The sequence below is a fragment of the Hippopotamus amphibius genome, chromosome 2 (assembly GCF_030028045.1).
Source record: "Hippopotamus amphibius kiboko isolate mHipAmp2 chromosome 2, mHipAmp2.hap2, whole genome shotgun sequence".
Classification (NCBI taxonomy): Eukaryota; Metazoa; Chordata; class Mammalia; order Artiodactyla; family Hippopotamidae; genus Hippopotamus; species Hippopotamus amphibius.
In genome coordinates, this window is record NC_080187.1 from 177,326,033 (window position 1) to 177,342,816 (window position 16,784).

At 38.4% G+C, this 16,784-nt stretch overlaps 1 protein-coding gene and 1 pseudogene across 1 annotated transcript in view; one reads left to right on the forward strand and one right to left on the reverse strand.

Moving 5' to 3' along the window:
* The window catches only part of AVEN (apoptosis and caspase activation inhibitor), a 179,869-nt gene that overhangs the window by 43,771 nt on the left and 119,314 nt on the right, over positions 1-16,784 (forward strand). The gene's annotated exons all lie outside the window — the stretch shown is intronic.
* On the reverse strand, positions 2,232-5,971 carry LOC130846665 (lupus La protein homolog; annotated as a pseudogene).

Sequence of the window (16,784 nt, forward strand, 5' to 3'; positions counted from 1 at the left end):
GTTATTCATCTGCTTTTCTCCCCCATCTTGGCGTCTGCCACGTGCCGTGAAGGATGACCACTGCCATTGCAATGTGTCGTCCAGACCTGGTTTCTCAGTCAAGGGCTCTATGCTTTGGCCTCTTCTTTAGACATTATTTCCTATTCCAGAGTTAGCTGTGCTTTGCATACACCTCTGGTCCAATTCTCAATTGCCATTTTGAAGGCAGACCTTTTGCTAAAAGTATATCTAGCTTAATGTGGTGTCTTTCTTCTAGTAGGATTTCCATTAAAACAGTGAATTTTTGAAGACCATTAATGAATTCAAAAAGTGAATTTCTATTGTGCACACAGCTGGTGTATATGTATGTTGATATATTCACTTTAGAAGACAGTTTGTCATTTTCCAGTAAAGTTGAAGCTCCAGTACTTCCAGCCTTGGAAGATTCTCTAGAGAAGTTCTCGCACGTGTGTATCAGGAGACATGTGCATGAATGTTCATAGCTGTGTTGTTCAGAAGAGCCACAAATGGAAGCACCTGAAATGCCATTAACAGTGGAATGAAAACATAAATATTGTAAGTGGATGAACCTCTGAAACCTTATGTGAATACCTCCAAAATACCTCAGTATGATTCTATTCATATAAAGTTCAAACGTGAGAAAAATGTAAATTGTTATTTACGGATGCATGTTTAAATGGTAAATTGAAAATCAAGGAAATGGTTATTACAAAAATCAGGACTGTGGTTCCCTGCAGTGGAGAGATGAGGGGTAATGGCTGGGAGGGGCACACAGTAGGGGTGGGGTGGGGGTGGTAAGGGCAACTTCTGTGATGTTGGCAGGATTCTCTTTCTTGATCGGGATAATGGTTCCTCGTGTTTGTTTAATAACCCTTTAAATTGTATATATGTATTGGCTATTCTTTTATGTATCTCTCTATACAAGGGGAAAAAAAGTCTAAAAATGGATTTCTCATGGCAGAATTTCAGTTACTACCATAGATCATGGGAAACATTTTGGGAGAAGCAGCCCTTTTCAGCACCTTCAACTTGTGTCTGCAGCACGCAGGTGCTTTTTGCTTTGAGTTTCTGGCCAGGGGCAGTGGCATCTCATTTTTATAAATGGAGTATTGGGAAGGGGACTAGTTTACTTGAAGTCCTTCTTTTTCTGGTAGGATTGGCCGTCTTCAGACATCTGTTTCGTACTCTTTCTGTAAGGCTTCAGCTTATAGCTAATCATGCCTTCAGCTTTTCTTTTTGAATAGTGTATTCTTGCAATTCTAAGTTTCAGAAGCTTTGAAAATGGTACCATACTCTCACATTCAGGCATAAAAACTTAGATCTTTAAGCAATTTTTCTGCCTCCTACTTTTTTTTTTTTTTTCAAATGGTGAGTTATTGAAACCATGCCGTATGCTTTATTTTTTTCTCTCAAGATGTCACACACAACCAGAGTCAGACAAATGTTTACAGTGTGTGCGGGATGCATTGGAGCAATATTGAAGATAAACATGAGAAAAACAACCATTTACGTGCAAGTCTATAAGCTGTTTATTTTAAGTGGAACAAATAAAAATGATTAGAGTACAGTTTGGTCAGCACAGTCGTCTAGGCATATTTTCATTTACAGCTGTTGTAGGAAGAGTCCGTCTATCTTGTGGATGGGATGCTGCCTGATTCACGAATCATTGAATAAAGCCAAGTAGACCTTAAAATAGCTGCTATATATCTTCCTCAGTGTAATTTTATGAAAAGTTAATTTTGGGGGAGCTTTTAATTATAATATTTGATTTTTTTTTTCTTTTTGGCTTCTGTATCCTTTTGCCAGCAATTAGACCGAAAGGGAAAAGAAGGTTGTCACTCCAGCAGCCTGTATTTTTTAATTAAACTTTGAGCCTTCTTTCCCATGAAGCAGCAGGACAGTTGAGCTGTATTTGCCCTCCTTGATTCAGTTCTTTTGTTTTTTTCTCTTTTTATTTGGTGTGTGTTTGGTTAGTTTTTGCTAACATATTCTCATATTACAAAGACATCTTTCCTTTTAAATTTGTATCATTTGAAATAACACAAGCAGAACTTTACATTAAAAAAATCTATATTTTAACAACAACAACAAAAAGACAGGTTAAACCACACACACACAAGACAATCTTTCCTTTTTTACAGATGGGCATTGAAGTGGGTCTAATTTGATTTTCTCTTTTTCAAACCTCCAAAGATAGAAGCAGCTGAAAACCTAGAAATCTGCCTGCAGTCCTACTGGTCTCCTGCCCCGTTGTGTTTTCTGTTGTTCTGATGAAGGCTCTCTGTCTGTTTTTTTTTTTTTTTTCTATAAATTTATTTACTTATTTATTTTATTGGCTGTGTTGGGTCTTTTTTGCTGTGCGCAGACTTTCTTTTAGTTGCGGTGTGTGGGGGCTACTCTTTGTGGTGCGCAGGCTCCTCATTGCCGTGGCTTCTCTTGCTGCGGAGCACAGGCTCTAGGCACGTGGGCTTCAGTAGTTGTAGCACATGGGCTCAATAGTTGTGGCGCACGGGCTTAGTTGCTCCGCGGCATGTGGAATCTACCTGGAGCAGGGATCGAACCCGTGTCCCCTGCATTGGCAGGTGGATTCTTAACCGCTGCGCCACCTAGGAAGCCCCTCTCTGTTTTTACTGGTCCAGCTGCCTCATTTTTACCATGTTCATCATCACTATCAATTTTCATTTTCTTGCTCTGAACCTGTACTTTTCCTTTAACAAACCCAGCCTAGGCAGCTTTAATTCCTTTTCTTTTTCCTTTAAATCCATGACCTTTTAATGGCCATTTGTTGAGGGATTCTGGTTGATCCATCATGATTTTCTTCAGGGCTGTGTTTTGTATCTCTGTTGGTACTCCCCACCTCTCTTTGTTCTTTAATTGGAGGTTACCATTATTGTCTTCTGTGGCTTTATATAGTGCTTCTTTAGCTTTCTCATGAAATAGAATTATTTCTCTCTTTTGTACCTTTGGTAATGTCTATCCACTTTATTTTCCCACAATTTGAGGAAAGGAAGCGTAGATCTTCTCTATAGGTCGGATCATCTGAGTCATCCAAAAAATTCAGCAAACATCCAATCTTTTCTTCTAGAGATTTCATTTCAGCATTTATAGTGCTGCTGTTTTTCTTCTTGTTTAGCTCTCAATTTAGCTTATACTTTATTTTGCCTTCTCTCTCTCTCTTTGCAAATTAATCTTTCTTGAAAAGTATTAGAAAGCCTCTTTATGCTTTTGGTCAGGGGTCTCTAAACTCTTTAGCAAAATCAGACACTGCAGTATGAATCCCTTAAATGCTTTGTATAATGTGTTTCTCATTTGAATATTTTGTGCTTGACCTTTATCTTCTAATCTTTGTCACCAAGGGCTATACCAGTTGAGAAGCCTTTTATATAAATGGATCTGTTTTTACATCACTTTTTTTGTAGTCATCAGTCATCAGACATTTTATACTCAGAGAGAGCTTCTGATTTTAACTTTATTTTCACGAGTTTTGACTTTGATTTTCTTAATACTTCTATTAAAGTCTATAGGCAGTTTAACCTGTTGAATTTTATCTCCAGAGGTACCCAGCTTTCATCCAGTTTGATCTGTTTCTTAAAAGAATTTGTCTCATGGCAAATTAAGGTCATTCAAATAACACTTGGTTTGATGACAGGTTTTGGTCCCAGAGCAGCCATTTTTTCACCGTCACCATTTTCGGCTGTTTTGGCGGTCTTCCTGAGCCCAGTCCTTTAGCGCTGAGCTGCACGATCACTAGCAGTGACCGAAATGTCTCAAGTTGATTTTTTGAATGGAACGTTTATTTAGACTATTAGACAATTTAGATTATTCTTACTAGAAATCGTAATGAGAGAACATCATTGAATCTTTTTGGATTTGACTTGTATTCCAGATACTGTTCTGGTTGATAAATGTCTAACTGGCTGCATCATCAAGTCTGCACGCTACATTCTAACAGCATCTAGCATATTCCTCTCAACTCTGCTGTCTCGCCTCTCAGTCTCTTTATTCTTGTGGACTCATACTTCCTTTTACAAAATTATCCTTATTTAAAGGAGGGTTTTGGGAAGCAGAGCAAATAAATGCTCATGATCAGTGTCATATTTAAGTAGAAGTTGACAAGTTCTCTTTACTGGCTCTAGAAAGAGAGAATAAAAGAGTTATTTTGGTAAAGTCTTTAACAAAGGTCAGGGTACAACCTCTTCTAATAGAAGATGCATGGATTGTGAATTTAAAGGCTATGAAAAGGGCAGATATAACCACAGGATTGTGATAACAAAGTCGTCTGTTTCAGTAAGTGTACCTGAAGTGTTGTATGTGTATTTTGGTAGTAGAATGGAAGGTGCATTGGATTGATGGATGTCAGCTGAACTGTCTTGGTTCTGCCAGTCACTTATTAACCATATGCTCTTGAGGGAGTGAAACTCTTGGAACTTCCTTTTTTATTTTTTTAAACTGTGAATTAGAAATAATGCCTGTCTTGCTTTCATCCAGGATGGTTGTGGGGATCACGTAGAACTATTAGATAAACTATAAAGTGCTGTAAAAAGTTAAGAATTATAGGCAAAGAAAAGCAAACTGTTGGGGTAGAATATACAGTGTAAGTGTGATGATTGAGAAAAGCTAGTTGTATTTGAAGTCAGTCCGTTAACATGGGGCCATCAATGAAATAACAAGATAATACTAACATATATAAGTAGAATGTAAAACACAATGGCCATTAGCTCATTTTCTCTCTTATGGGATTTGTCAACCTCTTTCAATCTCTACGACTACAGAGATGACACAGGGAACTTGAAAGATGATTAAAAATGGGAAAAACTGAATCTCTGATGAAAGGTTTATGATGCTAAGGAAAAGAAGTCTGAGAAGTGGTTTAATAATTATGTCCTATGTGTTCCAGGCCCTGAAGACAATGGAAAAGAACCAAATGTGGTCAACTAAATGTAGGGGAAATAGATTAGATATTTATGTGCATTTTGTACATGAGATGTTAACTGGGCATCTAAGGGAAAGATGTGGAATTGCTTTGATTGGAAATCTTTCAAAATGGATTTAGTCTCATTTGACTGGAATGGATTCAACAATGGTCCTTCCTGCTGCACAGGGACAGGCAGGGTAATTTATCAAGGAATTTTATTTTATATTATTTTATGATTTATTTATTTGGCTGTGCCACTTGGCTTGCAGAATCTTAGTTCCCCGACCAGGGATTGAACCCGGGCCACGGCAGTGAAAGTGCCAAGTCCTAACCGCTAGACCCCCAGGGAACTCCCAAGGAATCTTTTTTTAAACCCTATAATTCTGTTCTCCTGGCTTTTAAAAATTTTGCAATGGTTCTATAGCATTTTACCCAAGCACATTAACACATCCAGTGTGCTCAGAAGGGTTAGGCTTAAAATAAATCAGCAAGGGATGTGTGTGTAAATGGATCCCTGTGGCCATTAGTGACCCTGTGACAGCAGATGACCTTCAGCTAACAAACTGATGACAAGTACTTCCATTTCCTGAATACCTACCAGGTGCAGACTCTGTATAAGGTGTGTCACATAGGCGCTTTTCTATGTTATTGATTCAGGACTGTAGCTATAGGGTAGATTTCATTGTCTCTATATGTGTTGAAATTAAGCCTTAAAAAACAATGTTAAATAACATGTACAACATTCACATGTCTAATATGTAGCAGGATTCAAATTTAAGTGTGCCTAGCTTCAGAGCTGGTATCTTTCCCATTTGATACTATCCATTAAGATCTACATGTATCAATATATCATTATCTGAGATACTCATTCTCTTTTACATTTGTTTCTGCAAAAGGAAGCTTTATTGTTTACACTTAGTCTGCAGCTTGGGAGAGGGCTTGTGGTTGGTTAAGAAGCTGCCTTTGGGCTGGAGGCAGAGACTCAGGCAGAAGTCCAGAGGCCGGGCTGTTGCAGCTGGGCCGTAGAAGGTGCTGCCCCTGGAGGCTTCTGGTCATGCTTAAGGGTGAGCATTTCAAAGAGGTCTCACCCAGCCCTGCCTCAGGCTGGCTGGAGCAGGTTGATCAGGTGGTTGTCCTTCTTGATGAATTTCATGTCGTTGTCCAGGAAGTGTTTCCCCAGGAAGTCAGAGAGTTGGCAGCCTCTGTGGGCAGAACCCAGGCATGCAGATTCAGCAGAACCTGGTTCAGGGTTTCCTCTGGGGCCAGGGCCCCTTTCCTGGCACCCAGGCTGTGACCCCACTCATCTTGAGGCAGCTTCTGCATGTCTTGGAAAAGGACTCAGCCGCAGCCCTGGTTTTGGGTCTTGTAGAGATGTTCAGTGCCCTTGTATTTTTCCAGCAGCTCGTGGCCAGCCACACTTTTGCAGTTGGGATGGAAGCGCAGACAGAGGAAGAGGTATAGGAAGCCCACAGATGCAGGTTGACCAGGTGGGTGATGGCAGCTTTGACCTTGGTGGAATAATGCTGATGGATCTGGGAGCTTGTGGTTGATTGGAGACAAGGAGCTAACCACAAAAACTAGTGTTAACTGTTGTGGGAAGCAAGGGATGGCAAGGACATGGTCCTGGAGGCTGCAGCAGGAGAGGGGATTGGAGGGTGATCTGAGGCTGGAGTATGGGGGCAAATCCTGGGTCTGTTCCAGCCAGCACTGCTGAGGCAAGAGACAGATCCAAGGACTGCCTGGTGCTGTTGATTCTTTTGGTTTTAAAAGAAAGCTAATATCAAATGAATTTGGTGGGGAAAAAAACTCAAATGTACCTTTTCCAGTTGAAAGGTGACATAGCTCAAAAGATTAGAACGTTTACAGATACTGCATTGTATATTCTTAGCGAACTGTTGTACTTGAAGGGAATGGAAGGAACAAATTCACACGATTTGTTATGAGAATACTACATTGGTCCCAGCATTTTCAGTTACTTAAGAGTGGAACTGATACTAATGAAATATCAATATAAATTGCTTAATTTAGTGACTGAGCGTGGTGTACATTCACCAAATAGTGAGGATATCAACTTACTACTTTTCATAATCTGTGGTGAGAATTTGTCTTGGAAATTAAATTTGTATCTTACATGTTTCTTTGGCACTTGTGAAAGGGACTTAATTGTCTCTTGGTCATTAGCTGTTATCCCTTAAATACTGCATCCTGTGTATTATACATGGAGGGAAATATTTCATTTTTAATAATGATACTGCTAGTCTTTTAAAATCATAAAGTTTGAGAACGTTTGTTTTCTTCATCTGTTCATCTATTTATGAGCTAAGTAGATAATTTATGTGGTTTTAGTATTTACTTTGAGAATTCTGTGACTACAGTTTTCTGCCTTGTTTTTATAGTTTAGTATTTATGAATATTTATAGTGAAATTTGAGATTATCATGAATAACTTTGAATAACCAAAGTTAGTATATAGGATTCTAAGTTTATCTTGAATTTCTACCTCCATGGTGGGAATGCAACAGGAATCACATCTGTTAGACAATCAGGCACCTGGGCTTTCTGGCATCGCCTGTTTAGAGAATCATAGAAACTTTCAGTTTTAGAGAGAAGAATCCTTGGAGATAATCCTTTCATTATCTTTTCATTTCCTTTCTTGAGCTTCTGTTTTTGAACATTTCCTACAAATTAAGAGAACGAAGCTTAAGAAGATTAAGTGACTGTGTCCATGGTTTCAATATTGAGCCACTGTCTTTGGCTTCAAACTCAGGATTTTTAACTTGCAGTTATTCCTTTAGGAAACACTTAACAGGTGTCTACAGCATGTCTTGTGTCATGCCAGGTGCTAAGGGTACAGAAATGCCTAAAACATGGTTAAGATTATTGTTGGGACCTCCTACACTATTGGTGGGAATGTAAATTGTTACAGCCACTATGGAGAATAGCGGAGGTTCCTCAAGAAACTAAAAATAGGACCATCATATAATCCCACTCCTGGGCATATACCCAGAGAAAACCATAATTCAAAAAGATACATGCATCCCGATGTTCATTGCAGCACTATTTACAATAGCCAGGACATGGAAGCAACCTAAATGTCCATCAGCAGAGGAATGGATAAAGAAGATTTGGTATGTATATACAATGGAATATTATTCAGCCATAAAAAGGGATGAAATAGTGCCATTTGCAGAGACATGGATAGACCTAGAGACTGTCATACAGAGTGAAGTAAGTCAGAAAGAGAAAAACAAATATCGTATAATATTGCTTACATGTGGAATCTGGAAAAATGGTATAGATGAACTTATTTGCAAAGCAGAAATAGAGACACAGATGTAGAGAACAATTGTATGGATACCAAGGGGGTAATGGGAAGGTGGGATGAATTGGGAGATTGGAATTGACATATATACACTACTATGTAAAAAATAGGTAGCTAATAAGAGCCTACTGTATAGCACAGGGTACCCTACTCAATGTTCTGTGGTGACCTAAATGGGAAGGAAATCTAAAGAGGGCATATGTATATGTATAACTGATTCACTTTGCAGTATAGCAGAAACTAACAACATTGTAAAGCAATGATACTCCAATAAAAATTAATATGAAAAAAAGATTATTGTTGGGAGAGGCAACAGGGGTTCTGAGCATTCCTGCATGTTCTTGCTGGACAAGCCAGGGATGCAGGGCCCTGACCACTCTCTACCTGGGGCAACAAGCAACCATGAGGGATGAGGTAACCTCTCCCCCAGGCAAAGGTCAGGCTTGCTTCCACTTACTGTAAAAGCCGTGAGTCTCCTAAGCTTAGTGTTCCTTTCCTGTAACATGACCCACAGCATGTAGAGGATTCCATGACAGGCTTTTTGAATTACTGCACTGAGGCAGAGGGGGCCTGAGAAACCAATGCAAAGAAACATGAAGCTTTGGCCTTGAGTAATTATGACCTTGGTCTCTGATCCAGGAGTCTCTTATCTTCTGCCGCCATCCATGGAACCGTAATAGCCTAATTTATTATCTTACAAATAGGATAAAGTTTCAGACCCCGCATAGTACTAAACAAGTATCACTTGTGGGAAGATACAGGTGAGAAAACCAACAATTAATGTCCAGTGTGGGCAGCACAGATTGCTGTGGAACAACCAAGGGAAGGCACCCAGTTCATCTTGGGAAGGTCAGGGAGGCTTTTCTGAGTGCATTGCTCTTGACCTGATCAAATTGGATTGTGTGTCTATTGAGGGTTTATCCTCAGTATTTGGCATGGTACACAGCACATGGTTCATGACTATAAGCTTGCTGAATGGATGAATAAACTTATTTGTGGCTGTTGCATGTGATTTACTGCGTCAGTGGTCCATACATTTGCTATGTACAGTTTGTTTCCTTTTTAAGAACTGTAGTCCTGGGAGATAGTCTTCAATGAAAAGCAACTCACTTTGATGCCTAGCATAAATCTATTCCAACAAGTGAGGAAGGTGGTAAAGTGGCAAGATATCTTGCATGTGGATTCATTTAATACTAAGTGGTATTAAGGCGCAATTATTTGTTTTTTGACTTTAATTTTCTAATACTACTTAGATTTTTCAGAAGAGTTGCAATGATAGAGTTCCCTTATACCCTTCACCTAGCTGCCCCTAATGTTAACCAGCATCTTAAACAAACATGGTACCTTTATCAAAACTAAGAAATTAACTTTGGTATACTACAGACTTTATTTGAATTTCCCTGTTTTTCTCTCTGCTGATGTCCTTTCTTTGTTGTAACTCAGGATAGCACATTGCATTTATTTATCTCCTTAGTCTCCTCTAATTTGGGACAGTTTTTCAGTCCTTTCTGGACACTTTTGAAGAATAGTGGTTAGGTATTTTATAGGATGTCCCTCAGTTTGGGTTTTTCTGATATTTCCAGGTGATTGGATTGAGGTTATGGTTTTTTTGGGGGGAATACCACTGAGATGATGTGTCTTGTTGGCACACATGCTAACAATGTGACATTACTTATTGTGTTAACTCTGATCCCTTGATGAAGATGGTATCTGTCAGGTTTTTCCACTGTCAGATTACTTCCTACTCTCTGTTCACTAAGTCCTACTCACACTCAAGGGGATGGGAATTAAGCTTCACCTACTCAGGGGAGGGATGTCAAGGAATTTGTGGGCATATGTTAAAATAATGACAGTAAAGGATAACTATCTCCAGGAATATGCAAATGTCCTGTTTCTCCTTAAAGTCTCAGGGGAACTAGTTCTCTCAGAATGAGGCTAAGTGTTGCCTGGGACAAGAGGTCAAGGTGTAATGACTAAATAGTTGACTTTTTAAATTTTATTTATGCTTTATTGCAGAGCTATCTGTATTATAAATGGTGCTATTCTTGTGTCATTGATCTTTCTGTCAACTTTGTTATAGAATGAAGGCATTTGTATTAATTGAATGGGGTGAATGAGGGTACATTTGTTAAACAAGGTAAAACATTAATAATTGATTTTAATTTCTTTTTCATTAATCAGTTATAAAATGCTTATTTATCTCTGAACATGTGTTGACTACCAAGTAAGAAGGTGCATTTGTGTGTGTGTATATGTATGTGTGTATATATGTATACATATGCATGAGGGTATATGTGTGTTTGTGTGTATGAATAGCTTCATTCCAAATGACTTGTATACATGTGTAAAGTCCATTGATCAGAAAAACTTCATTTAAAGAATAGATATACAGTATATGTATAACTGAATCACTGTGCTGTATGCCTGAAAATAACACAACATTGTAAACAAACTGTACTTGAATTAAAAAAAAACAACTTTGTTTAATGTTGTGTTTCTTATACAAGAGACAGTCATGGTGTCCCATGCAATCAGGAGGTGCAGTCTTCCAAAAGCTAACCTAACAGTTGATAGATGAGAGGGAGGCGTGCTTCAGTGAGCCAGCAGTCATCTCAGCATGTACCACCTATGTGGCTGATCTTCCATGGAAGTTGGGCTAATTTGAGGGTAGCCTTTGTTGCCCTTGGGGTGCTGTCCAAACAGGGGCTGCTCCAGAGAGATAACGTGGTTAATGTGTCTTTAGGTTGATAAGGGGAAAAACACCATGACATTTTGAAGTATGACATAACCATTTATTCCTTACTGCTGCTCTCAGCAGCCCCATAATCTGAATGTGTTCTTGCTTAGCTATTTGAGTTGAGTAAGAGAAAATTGGAATAGTAGTATTTGATACAGAGCAAGATATGGGTAAGGACTTCTAGAGACTGCCGTACAAAGTGAAGTAAGTCAGAGAGAAATATGGTATATTAACGCACATATGTGAAATCTAGAAAAATGGTACAGATGAACCTTTATGCAAAGCAGAAATACAGACACAGATGTAGAGAACAAATGTATGGACACCAAGCAGGGTAGTGGGGGGTGGGATGAATTCGGAGATTGGGATTGACATATATACACTACTATGTATAAAAGAGATAACTGATGAGAACCTACTGTATAGCACAGGGAACTCTACTCAGTGTTCTGTGGTGACCTAAATGGGAAGGAAATCCGAAAAGGAGGGGATAAATGTATATGCATAGCTGATTCACTTTGCTGTGCAGCAGAAACTTACACAATATTGTAAAGCAACTATACTCCAATGAAAAAAATTTATAAGATCTTACAAAAATATGATCATGATTTGAAAGTGGTGATCTAATAGTGGTCCATCGAATTGAATTTGACCATTGGGCTGAAATTTGGTCTCTTAACCATATGTTATTGCTTTGCTCCAGAACAGATTTTAATGATGAGCTATTGTTAGAAATACTTTCATTCATTTTTTTCTTTCGCAAGGCACAGCATTTCTGATTCTTGGGGTCCTCAGAGCAGGGTTTGGGTGAGAGAGGGTATTCTTGCAGGAATTTGCAATGGAGAAGGCAACGCTGTGAAATGTATTGGGGCCATTTCATGTTAATTTAGGTTGAATAACATAACTGCCTTAATTTGCGGTGGAGCGGGCAGATGAGGTGTAGACATAAACAAATGTGTTATAATAGTTCTTATTCGTAGAGCACCTGCCTGGGTATTTGGTACTTTATGTACAATATTCTATTGGTGTTAGACAGTTTTACAGACGTGGCAAGTTAAACTCAAGGAAGTTAATGTGCCTAATGTCACGTAACTAATACATGGTGGAACTGCAGTGTAATTTCCTATCAGCCTGATTCCAAAACCCATCACTGTTCTTTACTGCAGGTTTTGATCATGTGTACAGTTGGCTGTGTAGCAGTAGCCCCTTTTGGTATATTGTATAGAAAATGAGCCATTTCACGGTTTGGGAATAGTTATATCCTGGCCCCTTGTAGTTAAAAAACAAACAAACAAAAAACAACAACAAAAAAACAACCTAAAAAAACCCCCCAAAACTTTTAGCTACTTTTTAAAAAGTTACCTTTGTTGGATAGTTTGGTGCCTTTTGATCTGGGCATGAGAATGGAAACATTACTTATTACTTGCTACTTGTTTCCTTTATACTGAAAAATATGGAAAACAAAATAGAGATTTATTCAACTATCTGGCTTATTTTGACAGAGGTACTCAGGAGCTCTAGTATGGAAATGAGTTTTTCTTGACTGCTGATAATTATGTGTTAACCTATATATGCTGTGTATGTGTAAATGAAAGTCATCTGCTTCATGTTAGGAAAATTGACAAAGCATCACTATTAATATTTTTCACATTACCCTCTTGGATTTCTTATTTGGATACCTTCTTATAATTTTGAGAGAAAATCCAAAGGGATTGTTGCTAGGGCTTAGAGAAGTCTTGGAAAAAGTTGACTGTAATATTTATACATAAACTCAGTGTAATCTCAGTAGACTGTTGAGCATTTTTGCAACTTGATGGTCCCTGTTTTAAAGTGAGAGAGTCCTTGTATGCGAAGCGTTTCTGAATCCCAGGGTTAGTCTTTTTTGAGTTTTGATTGGAGGCTGTCATGATGTCATTTTTAGCATAGGCTGGAGTTACCTATATGAGAACTATATCTTTTCCCTTATATTTTGAAGTCAGAATGGTATTGCATGTTAGTAGTTTTCATACTATTCTTGATGCATTAATTTACATATGGTGTAAATGGAATTTGGGAACAGCTGAGAGATTTGCCTATACCTCTATTCAGAGCAGGAAGCAATTTGGGGCTCTGTGTATAGCTAATCATAAATGGGCCAAGTTGTGGGACCAGTTTTATCTTTAGATAAACTTCCACCTCTTTTTTTCTCTGTGGTGGTCCCTTTTCTTTCCCATTTAGGTACTTGACCACCTATTGTAATGCCCAAGGCTGTTATGCTTTGCCGGCTCTCAGGGTACCTCTCCCAGGAAGCCCATCCGTGTATGTTTTATGTTCATACTTTGTGCTCGTATCACATATGACCAGCGGGCCACAATTGGGGAAATCGGAGGGAGCGTTGTTTGAGAAGAGTGCGTTGGAGTGTTCGTGTGAGGGACTGTACCAGGGCACCCTTGTATAAGTGACGCAGCAGGTAAAGTGAAATCGTTTTAGAGCAGGCCCCTGGGTGAGGTCTTGTCAAGTTAAGACACTCCTGGTGCACGGGTACTTGAAAGATAAGCTGCTAACAAAAAGATATTATTAAATCTGGTCTGTGTAGGAGTGTGCATGTCTGTCAGCTATACAATATAATTCCTAAAGAAGAATTTGCTGTTCCTGATGTGACTTTAAAACGTGTCTTCAGCGCTACATGTTTGATTTTCTTGTGCCTCATCTCCACTGTGCCTGGTTGCTATAAGCCATACTAGTTTACTATGGGATCACTAAAAAAAAGTAGTACTAATTCAGCCACAATATCTTTAGTCTTCACCCCGTTATTCTTATGCTCTTTTTTTTTTTAACACTGAAAATCATAGTGAAAAAGTGAGTTGTTTCTTATTTTGAAACCCGGAGAATAGAGAATTAAGAACTCTCATTACATAATGAATTCATAGCTAAAACAAGTAAGGATTCACCTGAATGGTTTCTTCTAATAACCAGTCTTACATCTCTTGGGTTGCTCCTGCTATTCCAATAACCAGCAGTCGACATAAACATACAGCCGTGCATAAGCTGCTTTTATCCTGACCACTTCAGGTCCCTGTTGCTTTTCTACTTGTACCCTTCAAGATCCCCAAGGGTGACAAATAACAACTCTTGGTTGAGTGAAGTTAATTTGTTTTGAACTTTTGATGTCTTTTTCCTCATTCTTCAAGGGGCATCGTAGAATGTACACCCTCAAACAATCTTAGATTTCATTTAGTTCAAATCTTTCACTTTTCAAATTGGGAAACGGAGACTCATAAAAGTTGGGGTTTAACCTAAGGCCATATATGTGTTTGTTGGAGATGAATTGCTCAGATAAGTATCTTTTCTGAAGGTTCATAAGATAGTGTGGTTTCAAATCATAGTAGTAGACACCCCATTGAATTCCAGTTTTTATTTGGAGAAGAATTTGAGTTGATTCCTTTGGGGTTGTGTCCTTGGGGTAAACTATAGTCAGATTGGTATGTAGAGAAAAAGCAGGAGTCATTTTTTTCAGAATTAAAAGTTGTGAATATTCTCAAGTATATAAACTTTCCCAAATATATTCATATAGGATGAAAAAAGCAATCTGGGGTAACATATAAGCCAAAAGTCCCATCTGTTGTCTGATTTTTGGCTATCTTGTTTTGCTATCCCTACTCTCTCCTCTTGCCTGACAGGGACATATGTCTTTTTCCTCTGTCCATTTTCCATGTTTGCTTTTGTTAGACCTGGAACTTCAGCATAAAAGTGAATATTACTGACTGGTTTCCATGTTTGTGATTTATATCCTTTGAATGTTTCCTGGGTGTAGGAACCACGGGAAAGGAAAAAACTGAGGCTGATTTCTGTGTTTCTTAGACCCTTTAAGGACCAGTTTGTACAACTTAATTTTCATTTTCTTTTAATCTCATAGAGACCTCCTCTGTCTATAATGGATTTACCATACTCTAGTCCTACAATATGTTCAGAGGCTGTTCGGGAAATACTTAGTACATAAATGCCACTTTGATCAGGATGGCCAGTCTATATTGGATCTCTGCCTACAGAGAGATTTTCTTCTCTCATCATCTACTCTGATCCCCCAGTCTTTCTGGACCAGTTCATTTGTAGTTTTAAATAGAAGCAGTGAATTTTGAACTATCTTTCTGATTGAAGCCTGGCTGCTTTAACAGGGAGGACTCACTTACCTGAAGATCTTATTATTGGAAACGTAGAGTATAACAGAGCACTCGTGATTCTCCATTTGTAGAGACAGAGTTTCAGTGTTCAAAATTTCACAGAGATATAGGGATGTAATGAAAAGGAAAATATGCACGGGCCATCCTTTATTTTGAAGTGTCCTTAAGGAGAGAAAACATATGAGTTGTGCTCCGTGAAGCCACCGGGCTGGGATACAACAGCCTGACTCTAAGTATGCTGTGAGAGCCTCCTAACGAGAAAGAAAGTGAATGTATAAAATTGGAACTTATTGTGATGTATAGTACTTGATATGCTGGTGGATAAAGGCAAGGGGAGAGTAGGAGGAGGTGGTGAGGAGGGGAGGGTTTGTTTGAATCTGTTTCATCTTGTGTTTGTTTATGTTAAATCAGATCTTTCTATGGTAACAGTATATGAGAAACAGTATCCTTTTTTTTAAATTTACTTTTTATTTTATATTGGAGTATAGTTGATTTACAATGTGTTAGTTTCGGGTGTACAGCAAAGTGATTCAGTTAGATGTATATCTATTCTTTTTCAGATTCTTTTCCCATATAGGTTATTACAGAATATTGAGTGGAGTCCCCTGTGCTATACAGTAGGTCCTTGTTGATTATCTGTTTTATATATAGAACTGTGTGTATACATTAATCCCAGACTCCTAGTTTATCCCACCCTACACCTTTCTTCTTGAGAAATAGTATCTTTTAAGCGGTAAGCGTATTGGAGCTCACCCCCAATTTTTATCCTGAAGGTATGCTTCCTTGTCTCCCTGTAAGAAGTCCAGAGTCCAGCCTTTGTGTTCCCTTTAAATGTGGTTATTGTGGTTTTTGTTTTATTTTGTTTCTGAAAAGGGGAGTGGCTGAATTTTCTGATTGACCTTTGAGTGAAGAGATGCACATTTTCAATATTCCTAGCTCTTTGGTACTGACCTGAGCCAAAAAATGAATTATTTTTAAAATGCAGTATTAACCTCACCATACCTAGTTCATGCCTTTGTGACCACAAGTTGAGGTATTTTCTACCTAAGAAATCACTGTTGAGAGTTGGTTTCCTTCCCAAGGGACCCTGTAATATTGATTATTTTATTTCTACCCAGGATGTTACTGCGCTACAGGAAGCTGACACAGTGGCGAAGGTAAAAGAAACTAGCTGTGATTCTGTTGTCTAGGATGTTTACTTCAAAAGTTCAGCTGGGTGTCTGAGACAGGAAGTGTACTATAAATTGAGAAAGTTTTTGTCTCTGTCTTTGTATTTACATTTATTTAAAATGTTTGTAATGAAGATAGGTCTATAATGAATAATTAGGTATCCTTCTGATACTTAATAACCTTAATAAAGATGTAGAATTATAACTAGCTCCTAATATATTTATCTCAGAGAAAACAGTTGTATTGCCTACTGGAGTTTTTCTTCACAGACCTATTTATGGAGGGGACATAAAATCTGATGCAAAGATGGCAAAAATTGATACTTGTTAAAGCTGGGTCGTAAGTACACGGGTACTGACTGAAGTAATTCGAAGTAAAATATTAAAAATAAATAGAATATCAAGGATATATTTCAAAGTATTTGAAAACATTTTGAGGGGGGAAGACATTGCTCACTTGGGAGACTGGCTTCAAAATAGGA